The 9,799-nt window shown below is 45.3% G+C and overlaps 1 long non-coding RNA gene across 1 annotated transcript; it reads right to left on the reverse strand.

Annotated features, from left to right (window-relative positions):
• Positions 1 to 464: 464 nt before the first annotated feature.
• On the reverse strand, positions 465 to 7,971 carry LOC148524204 (uncharacterized). Its single transcript, XR_015878376.1, has 3 exons — positions 7,885 to 7,971; positions 3,607 to 3,799; positions 465 to 502 (listed from the first exon to the last, which is right to left on the reverse strand). It is a non-coding gene; the product is annotated as an uncharacterized LOC148524204 (long non-coding RNA).
• Positions 7,972 to 9,799: the final 1,828 nt, after the last annotated feature.

Consider the following 9,799-nt stretch of genomic DNA (forward strand, 5'->3'; position numbering starts at 1 on the left):
TAGAGAAAATATAATGACACAAAAGTAAAGTATGAGCAGGGAAATTATTATAGCAAGTAGTCTGGGGACTTATTTATTGCATACCTCCCAACTGTCCCACTGTTCTAGGCTGTCCTGCCATCCCACTTACTGGTCACAGTTTCCTATTGAAAGGGGGGAGATCAGGGGGAGAACTCCAAGTCTCAGCGCTGCTCTGCTGCATGCGCATCTGTACACAGTGCTGTGAGAGCCTGGGGGCAGCCCAGCATTGTCGGGAGTACTAGGCACGCCAGTAGTGTGATGAAAATGGGGCAATGTCATGAGGCCACACCCCTAATAGTTTGCACATATTTATTGGAAGCAATGTGATGCTGGCCAGGGTGTCCTTACCTGACTGTGGATATCTTGCTTGATACCAGTCATTACTATATTCACAATTTCCAGCAACAGCAGGGATGCAATATTATTTATCCCAGATACCAAAGCGAGTCTTTCCTTTCTCACACTCTCAGCAATATTCAGCCTAGGATTGGAGTGGGACATGCATCAGTTATATAAGACAGAACAAGACATGGTGATACTGTGGTACTATAAGTCATAGGTGTGACCAGACATGTATCATTGTGTTATACAGAGGCAGAACAGGGCTCCCGGAGAGGAGTTTTCTAAAATCAGTAAGTATGGTGTAAGTTAGATCATTAAATCAGAAGTCTGATTAAATGCTGTGATTGTTACTGAAGATTTGTACTTTTCAATAGTGTATATACATAATCCTCATTTGTGCTAGAACTGTAATCAGCATTGCTCTGATGGGTAAGTGGTACTGGGCCTGAGTCAGAGATGTACACTAATGCCACAGTGACTGTGGATTGCTCTGATGGGTAAGTGGTACTGGGCCTGAGTCAGAGATGTACACTAATGCCACAGTGACTGCGGATTGCTCTGATGGGTAAGTGGTACTGGGCCTAAGTCAGAGATGTACACTAATGCCACAGTGACTGCGGATTGCTCTGATGGGTAAGTGGTACAAGGCCTGAGTCAGTGATGTACACTAATGCCACAGTGACTGCGGATTGCTCTGATGGGTAAGTGGTACTGGGCCTGAGTCAGAGATGTACACTAATGCCACAGTGACTGCGGATTGCTCTGATGGGTAAGTGGTACTGGGCCTGAGTCAGAGATGTACACTAATGCCACAGTGACTGCGGATTGCTCTGATGGGTAAGTGGTACTGGGCCTGAGTCAGAGATGTACACTAATGCCACAGTGACTGCGGATTGCTGATGGCTAAGTGGTACTGGACCTGAGTCAGTGATGTACACTAATGCCACAGTGACTGCGGATTGCTCTGATGGGTAAGTGGTACTGGGCCTGAGTCAGAGATGTACACTAATGCCACAGTGACTGTGGATTGCTGATGGCTAAGTGGTACTGGACCTGAGTCAGTGATGTACACTAATGCCACAGTGACTGTGGATTGCTCTGATGGGTAAGTGGTACTGGGCCTGAGTCAGAGATGTACACTAATGCCACAGTGACTGCGGATTGCTCTGATGGGTAAGTGGTACTGGGCCTAAGTCAGAGATGTACACTAATGCCACAGTGACTGCGGATTGCTCTGATGGGTAAGTGGTACAAGGCCTGAGTCAGTGATGTACACTAATGCCACAGTGACTGCGGATTGCTCTGATGGGTAAGTGGTACAGGGCCTAAGTCAGAGATGTACACTAATGCCACAGTGACTGCGGATTGCTGATGGCTAAGTGGTACTGGACCTGAGTCAGTGATGTACACTAATGCCACAGTGACTGCGGATTGCTCTGATGGGTAAGTGGTACTGGGCCTGAGTCAGAGATGTACACTAATGCCACAGTGACTGCGGATTGCTCTGATGGGTAAGTGGTACTGGGCCTGAGTCAGAGATGTACACTAATGCCACAGTGACTGCGGATTGCTGATGGCTAAGTGGTACTGGACCTGAGTCAGTGATGTACACTAATGCCACAGTGACTGCGGATTGCTCTGATGGGTAAGTGGTACTGGGCCTGAGTCAGAGATGTACACTAAGGCCACAGTGACTGTGGATTCCTCTGATGGGTAAGTGGTACTGGGCCTGAGTCAGAGATGTACACTAAGGCCACAGTGACTGTGGATTGCTCTGATGGGTAAGTGGTACTGGGCCTGAGTCAGAGATGTACACTAATGCCATAGTGACTGCAGATTGCTGATGGGTAAGTGGTACTGGGCCTGAGTCAGAGATGTACACTAAGGCCACAGTGACTGCAGATTGCTCTGATGGGTAAGTGGTACTGGGCCTGAGTCAGTGATGTACACTAATGCCACAGTGACTGCGGATTGCTGATGGGTAAGTGGTACTAGACCTGAGTCAGTGATTTACACTAATGCCACAGTGACTGCAGATTGCTCTGATGGGTAAGTGGTACTGGGCCTGAATCAGAGATGTACACTAAGGCCACAGTTACTGTGGATTGCTCTGATGGGTAAGTGGCACTGGGCCTGAGTCAGAGATGTACACTAATGCCACAGTGACTGTGGATTGCTCTGATGGGTAAGTGGTACTGGGCCTGAGTCAGAGATGTACACTAATGCCACAGTGACTGCGGATTGCTCTGATGGGTAAGTGGTACTGGGCCTGAGTCAGAGATGTACACTAATGCCACAGTGACTGCGGATTGCTCTGATGGGTAAGTGGTATTGGGCCTGAGTCAGAGATGTACACTAATGCCACAGTGACTGCGGATTGCTCTGATGGGTAAGTGGTACTGGGCCTGAGTCAGAGATGTACACTAATGCCACAGTGACTGCGGATTGCTCTGATGGGTAAGTGGTACTGGGCCTGAGTCAGAGATGTACACTAATGCCACAGTGACTGCGGATTGCTCTGATGGGTAAGTGGTATTGGGCCTGAGTCAGAGATGTACACTAAGGCCACAGTGACTGCGGATTGCTCTGATGGGTAAGTGGTACTGGGCCTGAGTCAGAGATGTACACTAAAGCCACAGTAGCTGCGGCTTTGTACACAGAGGCTGTGCTAATGTATGCAAATGCCACAGCTGCCAGGATTTGTAATGTGAGATGTCACATCTGCGGCCTCACAGATCCAAACAACTGCGTACAAAGACGCAGCTCGGACGCAGATCAGTTGATTATCTGACTTCTGAGTAACCCTATACAGGATCTCAGTCACAGACAGACATGCCCCAAAAATGGTCGGGTCACATCTGCATTTCAGGTGTCACCTCCCCATTGTCGCCCATAAACGATCCCTTCCTGTCAATCACTTTGTGAATAAATCCTGACTGTGAGCAACATCAGTAATGACACGTGACGTATGCGCAGTGCGACTCATATGTGTGTGCAGGTTACATGTAATTGCAATATCTGCGCAAACAGCGGCATTGCATCCATCTCTGAGTCAGGGCCATTGTACACAGCACATTGGGGCCTATAATAACAAACGATTAAAGTACAGGGAATAATAATCACGTTGTTTGTTTTACATGCAAAGGAAACAAAATAATTAGTCAGTGACTGTTATAGAGCTATACATTGTAGTAATATGACATCATAGGCATCTCAGTAGTAGTGGTATAGAGAGTTACTTACATTATTATTGTGGTAAGTATCTTATAGATGGTCTTACATACAATGTAGCCAGCATAGCCCACCCAGATACTGTTACTGTAGGCCATGGTGAATATGGCAGCACTGTCCACTGCACAGAGGACACACAGAGCCAGCTCTCCCCAGAAGCTCCAGTCTGTCTTCATGCAGCCCATCACGGAGAATGCAAATAGACCTGCAGGAACAAACAGGTGCAGAGTAGCTATCAGGTGTCATCATGTATTTTACTGACCTGATATGACCAGAGGAACTTACAATGAATGTTATCACCCATTTTTGATACATAAGGGAATACAATTTTAAGAATGTATAACATGATCATTGAACAGGGCTCCGTACTCTATAAAACATGTATATGGCATTGCACATAGGCAAATGCTGGGGGGTTCCCAGTTGCCACATTTGCAGAAGTATGTTAAATGATTTGATATAACATGCTGCTTAGAGACAGTAAAAATCTGCTGTTAATGCCCAGTGGTAGTAGCTTCTCCTACCAAGGGCCAAATGTAATAGGGTGTCTGTTTTGGTAAATTGCGAGTTTGGTTCTAAACTCGCAATTTTTCACAACTCTCCAATGTAATAGGGTGTCTGTTCACTAAAACTCGCATTTTTCAGAGTTACTAAAACTCCCCATTCTCAAACTTGCATCCAGATGTTTTCACAGTGAAAGCAATCAACTTGCCCAATGTAATAGAGTGTCTGTTTCAGACTCGCAAAAAAAAGATTACCAAAAGTCCCCAAATATTAGACCTGCTTCAGGCTAGCGAGTATATCCTGAGCAGGTCAGATTAACACAGAAACATGCACATATCCATGAAATATGTATATGTTTCTGTGTGTACGTGCACTCCCTCCCCAAAAGCATAACCAGCCACGGGCTTTATAAAGCCTGTTCTGGTTCTAAAAATATAGGGGCCAAAATGCATAGGGGCCCCTGTATATTAAGAACCAGCACAGGGCTTTGTTGAGCTGGTCCTGGTTCTATAAAATCAGGGGACAAAACGAGTAGGGGTCCCCTGAAAATTCCAGAACCAGCACCGAACTCTTTCTAGCGGGAGGATAATGTCACAGCCAGGGAAAACCTTTCACCGGTTTCCCCGGCCAAAGCATTATCCCTGACCACTAGTCAGTCCAGGCCGGGGGTCCCTGGGGAGATGGGAACCCCCCAATAAAGGGGCCCCCCTCTACAGGGCACCCCAGGCCTAGACTGATAGCCCAGGGCTATCCCCGGCACCCTATGGTCATGGGTGCCGGGTTGATAGTGTTAGTGTAAAGTGTAAAAATAACGTTTCCATATTGTCTTTAGTTGTAGAACCACAAGTACCAGCAAGCCTCCCCTGCATGCTGGTATTTGGAGAACCACAAATACCAGCATGCGGGGCATTACGGGCCCGCTGGCACTTGTAGTTCCACAACTAAAGAAATACGTAAATAAACATACACCGTGAAAGTAAAATTTTAATAAAACATACATGCACACTCACACATACTCACCTAGTATCCGAAGTAATCCATAGGTATGTACCTGAAATAAAAAATCCATACTCACCTCTCCTATGCGTCGATCGCATCCACTTGTCCAAGTAGGCAATCCAGGGGTTAAAATAACAAACACGCAAAAAACCCGATCCATGCGGACTGAGCAAAGGTATGTGTGTACACATACCTTTGCTCTGCGTAAATGACCGGGGCACACGTGTGCCCCGTCAGTGAAGGGGCCGCCAGCCAATCAGGGAGCATCTCCGTCGGAGCAGCTCCCTGATTGGCTGAATGCGGTCAGCCTGTGTCTCCCATAGACTTCTATGGTGAGAATTCCCCATAGAAGTCTATGCAGGGAGCCGCTACATTGTAACCGCAAGATTAATTGAGGTTAATCTTGTGGTTACATCAATGATACAATGTCGCAACATTGTATCAGTGATGTTACCACAAGATTAACCTGAGGTAACCTTGCGGCTACGATGTAGCGGTTCCCACCATAGACTTCAATGGTACCCCTATGGATTACTTCGGATACTAGGTGAGTATGTGTGAGTGTTAGTGTGCATGTATGTTTTATAAAAATTTTACTTTCACGGTGTATGTTTGTTCATTTACGTATTTCTTTAGTTGTGGAACTACAAGTGCCAGCGGGCCCGCTGGCACTTGTATTTATTTTGACACTTTACACTAACACTGTCAACCCGGCACCAATGGCCATAGGGTGCCGGGGATAGCCTCGGGCTATCAGTCTAGACCTGGGGTGCCCTGGAGAGGGGTACCCCTTTATTGGGGGGGTACCCAACTCCCCAGGGATCCCCAGCCTGGACTGACTAGCGGTCAGGGATAATGCTTTGGCCGGGAAAACTGGTGAAAGGTTTTCCCTGGCTGTGGCATTATCCCCCCACTAGAAAGAGTTTGGTGCTGGTTTTGGAATCTTCAGGGGACCCCTACTCATTTTGTCCCCTCATTTTCCAGAACCAGGACCAGCTCAACAAAGCTCTGTGCTGGTTCTTAATATACAGGGGCCCCCTACGCATTTTGGCCCTGTATTTTTAGAACCAGAACAGGCTTTATAAAGCCCGGGGCTGGTTATGCTTTTGGGGAGGGGGTGCACGTTTTTTTTTTTTAAACACACACAGAAGCCATCACGGATCTCACTGATCTGTGAATGCTTCTCTAAAACTCGCACCTTTTAATGCTACTCGCATTAAAAGGTGTCAGTTTACATAGTCCTTAACTCGCCTAAACTTGCAAATGCAGTAGCCTCGAGCTGAAAAGTTCGCAGGCTATTGAATTTGCGAGTTTCAGTACAAACTCGCACTTTTCAAAAGTGCAAGAATGTGCGAGTTTGTACTGTTACTAAAACTGACACCCTATTACATTTGGCCCCAAGTGTGCAGTGTGTGGATCTGAGTACTCAATCAGCGCAACAGACCAAAGAGAACAGAGAGCAGCTACCAGCAAGGAGACAGGTGTCTTACCATAAGGTGGGACACTGTGTGCTTAGAAAGCTCAGTTCTGTCTCCTACTGGTTCTGTCATGTATGTATATTTATTATGGGATGTTTAAACTTTTCAGCTCAGGCTGGTTAGTCCTTCTTTCACATCTCATGGCCTATGTTGATAGCTTGTCCCCTGTATATGCATGAAGTATTACAAATCGTTTGTGTGAGGCAGACTATAGCTTATTAAGTGCTAACTATGTGACCTCTTCATGGACTGGCCACACACACTCTAAAGTCAAGCATTTAGAAATCTTGCATTTGCAGGTCCAAAGCTGCATACACACACAACGATGTTAGTAACCAACGATTTTAGTGAATGATTTTCATTCATTTTTCCCTTGAAAAAGTGAACAAAAATCGTTCACTAAAAATCATTGGTTACTAAAATAATGAACGATTTTTATGAACGATGAACGATTTTTTAATAATGTATACAGTGAATGGAAATTGTTAATCGTTTATCGTTCATTCTGCACAACATGAATGATTTTCTGAACAAAAATCGTTTGTTGGACAGTCAGAATGAACGATGAACTACAAACTACAAATGTGAACATGCATGAACAATTATCGTTCATCGTTCACCTTAAAAAAACGATAATGACGTTATAGTTAAATTGTTCAAAAAATTGTTGTGTGTATGCACCTTTATAAGTTTTTTTATAACTCTGTCTAGTGTTTTTAATGGAAATACTGTATATAGGATATATCCTATATTTAGCTGAGAGCTTTCTGGACCAGAAGCAACATAGGGAATGGAATTCACCCAGTCTGCTTCCCTTTTCAGAGATATTTTATCCATCAGTCTTTTGACATGAGAGTGAGGAATATGACTTATAGAGGCCTATTCATTATGTTAATTATCGGGGTGTGAATGGACCCCGATAATTAACATTCTAACTCACCACGGAATCCGGAGTAATTCATCATTGCTCTGACACGGTGACAGCTGAGCAGTGATGGTAGTGCACATGCAAGACCTACAGGTCACGCATGTGCGCAAGAGCCCCGATGTCCAGCGGAAAGAGCCAGAAAGGGGTGGAGGTATCCGAAAGGATCCCTCTTCGCAACCCAGACCTCTTTCCCATAGGAAAGGAATGGGTTGCTATCCACACACTGGAGCATTCGCCATCTGAAGATGGCGAATGCTCCCGTACTCAAGCTCCAAAAATATTGTATTTCCGGAGCTTGATTAATTCTATCCTCATACTAGTGTATGGGGACAGCGAGCCATTCCACAAGAGGAAGGTAAGTAGGAGATATCTATTACATACCTAGCACAGCTTCAGCAGCTTCCACACCTCCATTAAGCACGTAGACACTGTCAGAGTGGTCCAAGCTATCCCAGAGCATTTGGGAAGAGCCAATCACTTGGTAGTATCCAGCTGTCACAAGTGCCCACAATGAGGACCCAGTAATGATGCTGCAGGAATAACACTTGCGGAAGTCCAGCAACTGCTGCTTGAAGAACTTGGCCACCATCTTACAACAGCTGTGCACAGTGTTCATGTGTCTGTGTTTGATGTGGTCATTTGTACACTCTGAACATGGCTGCTCCTTGCTGGGCATGGGCAAGAAAATGGAGATGATGAAAGCCATTGATGCACATTCCAAGGAAATAATGTTCAGGTAATAGTAGGAGAAATGACCAAGTGACACCATGAGCTGACCACACACAGCACCTATGGTGTATCCCAGCAGGCTAAACCCTCGGTAATAGATAAAGGCCTTCTCATGTCTATCAGCAGTCACCACACTGTGTACATATGAAAAGATGGCAATGTCACATGCAGAGACCATGGCTGAGGTAACCTGAAGGTACTGCATGGCCCGGAAACTGGAAGCAAAGCACAGTAGGCTGTAACTGATGACTTGGCACAGGCCCTGACATACAATGACTGGTTTGTATCGGCAGAGGTCAGTAAAGAGGAGCACTGGCAGCTGGAGAAGCAGCAAACTGTTTGTTCTTATTGGGGAGAGCTTATCCGTGACCTGGGGAGAAAGAAGATAAATGATCAACAATCTGTTAGTGAAAACAGAGTTTGAGTATCAGTTGTCATATTTTCAAGGGCAAGTTAGGTATTAATACATTGTATGACCAGGAGACAAGATCCTTAGTAAGATTATATTTCCATTAAAAGTTTATTACAGATATAGTATTTTCACAGGTAGAGTTCCACTTTTTTTATAATGCTGAGTTAGACATACACCTATTTGTTTTGTGTAAAATATGCAAATTTATACTACACTAGTCTACAATAAAGCGCACGCCTATATCCATATGCAGACTTGGTCACATCTAACACTTGCGCTTTCTTATGTTTGGATTGGAAGAACAGGGTAAGGGGAGGTTAAATGCAGTCTAGGTATAGAAACAGCCTATTCATGTTACTACAGTTAAGGTAAACTTAACAGAGATGCCAGGGCCATAGCTAGGGTAGTGCGGCCGTTGCCATCGTACAGGGCACCACAGATCAGGGGGCGCTGTTTGGGCCTGTCAAATTTCTGTTTATTATCATTCTCACTTGTAGCTTCCTCTTATTTCATCCCCAGCATCTCCTGGCCTCTCCTATCTCTTCCCTGGCCCTTCCCCATGAAGCCATTCCCCTTTTTTGGGTGCATTATGTCCCTTTGAAAAATGAGGGGGGTGCCAATGCTCTTTCTGGCACAGGGCACCAAAAAAATCTAGTTACGGCTCTGAGAGATGCACATATACACCAGTCAGAAGTGTTGAAGACGGAAAGTGCTATGCACAGACTCCATATTACTCCTCCAAGGAGGCTTCATTCCCTGTACCAAGATGGCTGCTGAGGCTACTACTGCTGATACGCAATGACATCATGTTCACTGTGTTAGAGCTCCACAATGGGAGACACAAGTCTGCCACTTATCTCTTTAAGACTTGAGAGATTACCTGCGATATTCACAGTTTCTAGTGATCCTGCACCACTACCCAGAACCTGGATACAATCACTGGCTGATGAGCTATATGATACCCTGCTCCACTCAAGCTCAGCTCCATTCAAACAGTGTGTATAACAATGAGTACAGCTGTAGCTCATATAACATCAATATACCACTCCACTGGTTAAGTAAATGGGCTGTTCATTATTTCAAGGCATGTGTATATATACAGTAACTCTGCTATATCATCCAACCTATAAACACATATTTCCAATAAGTAGCTGT

This window comes from Taudactylus pleione, unplaced genomic scaffold (assembly GCF_031769625.1).
Source record: "Taudactylus pleione unplaced genomic scaffold, aTauple2 ptg000120l, whole genome shotgun sequence".
NCBI lineage: Eukaryota > Metazoa > Chordata > Amphibia > Anura > Myobatrachidae > Taudactylus > Taudactylus pleione.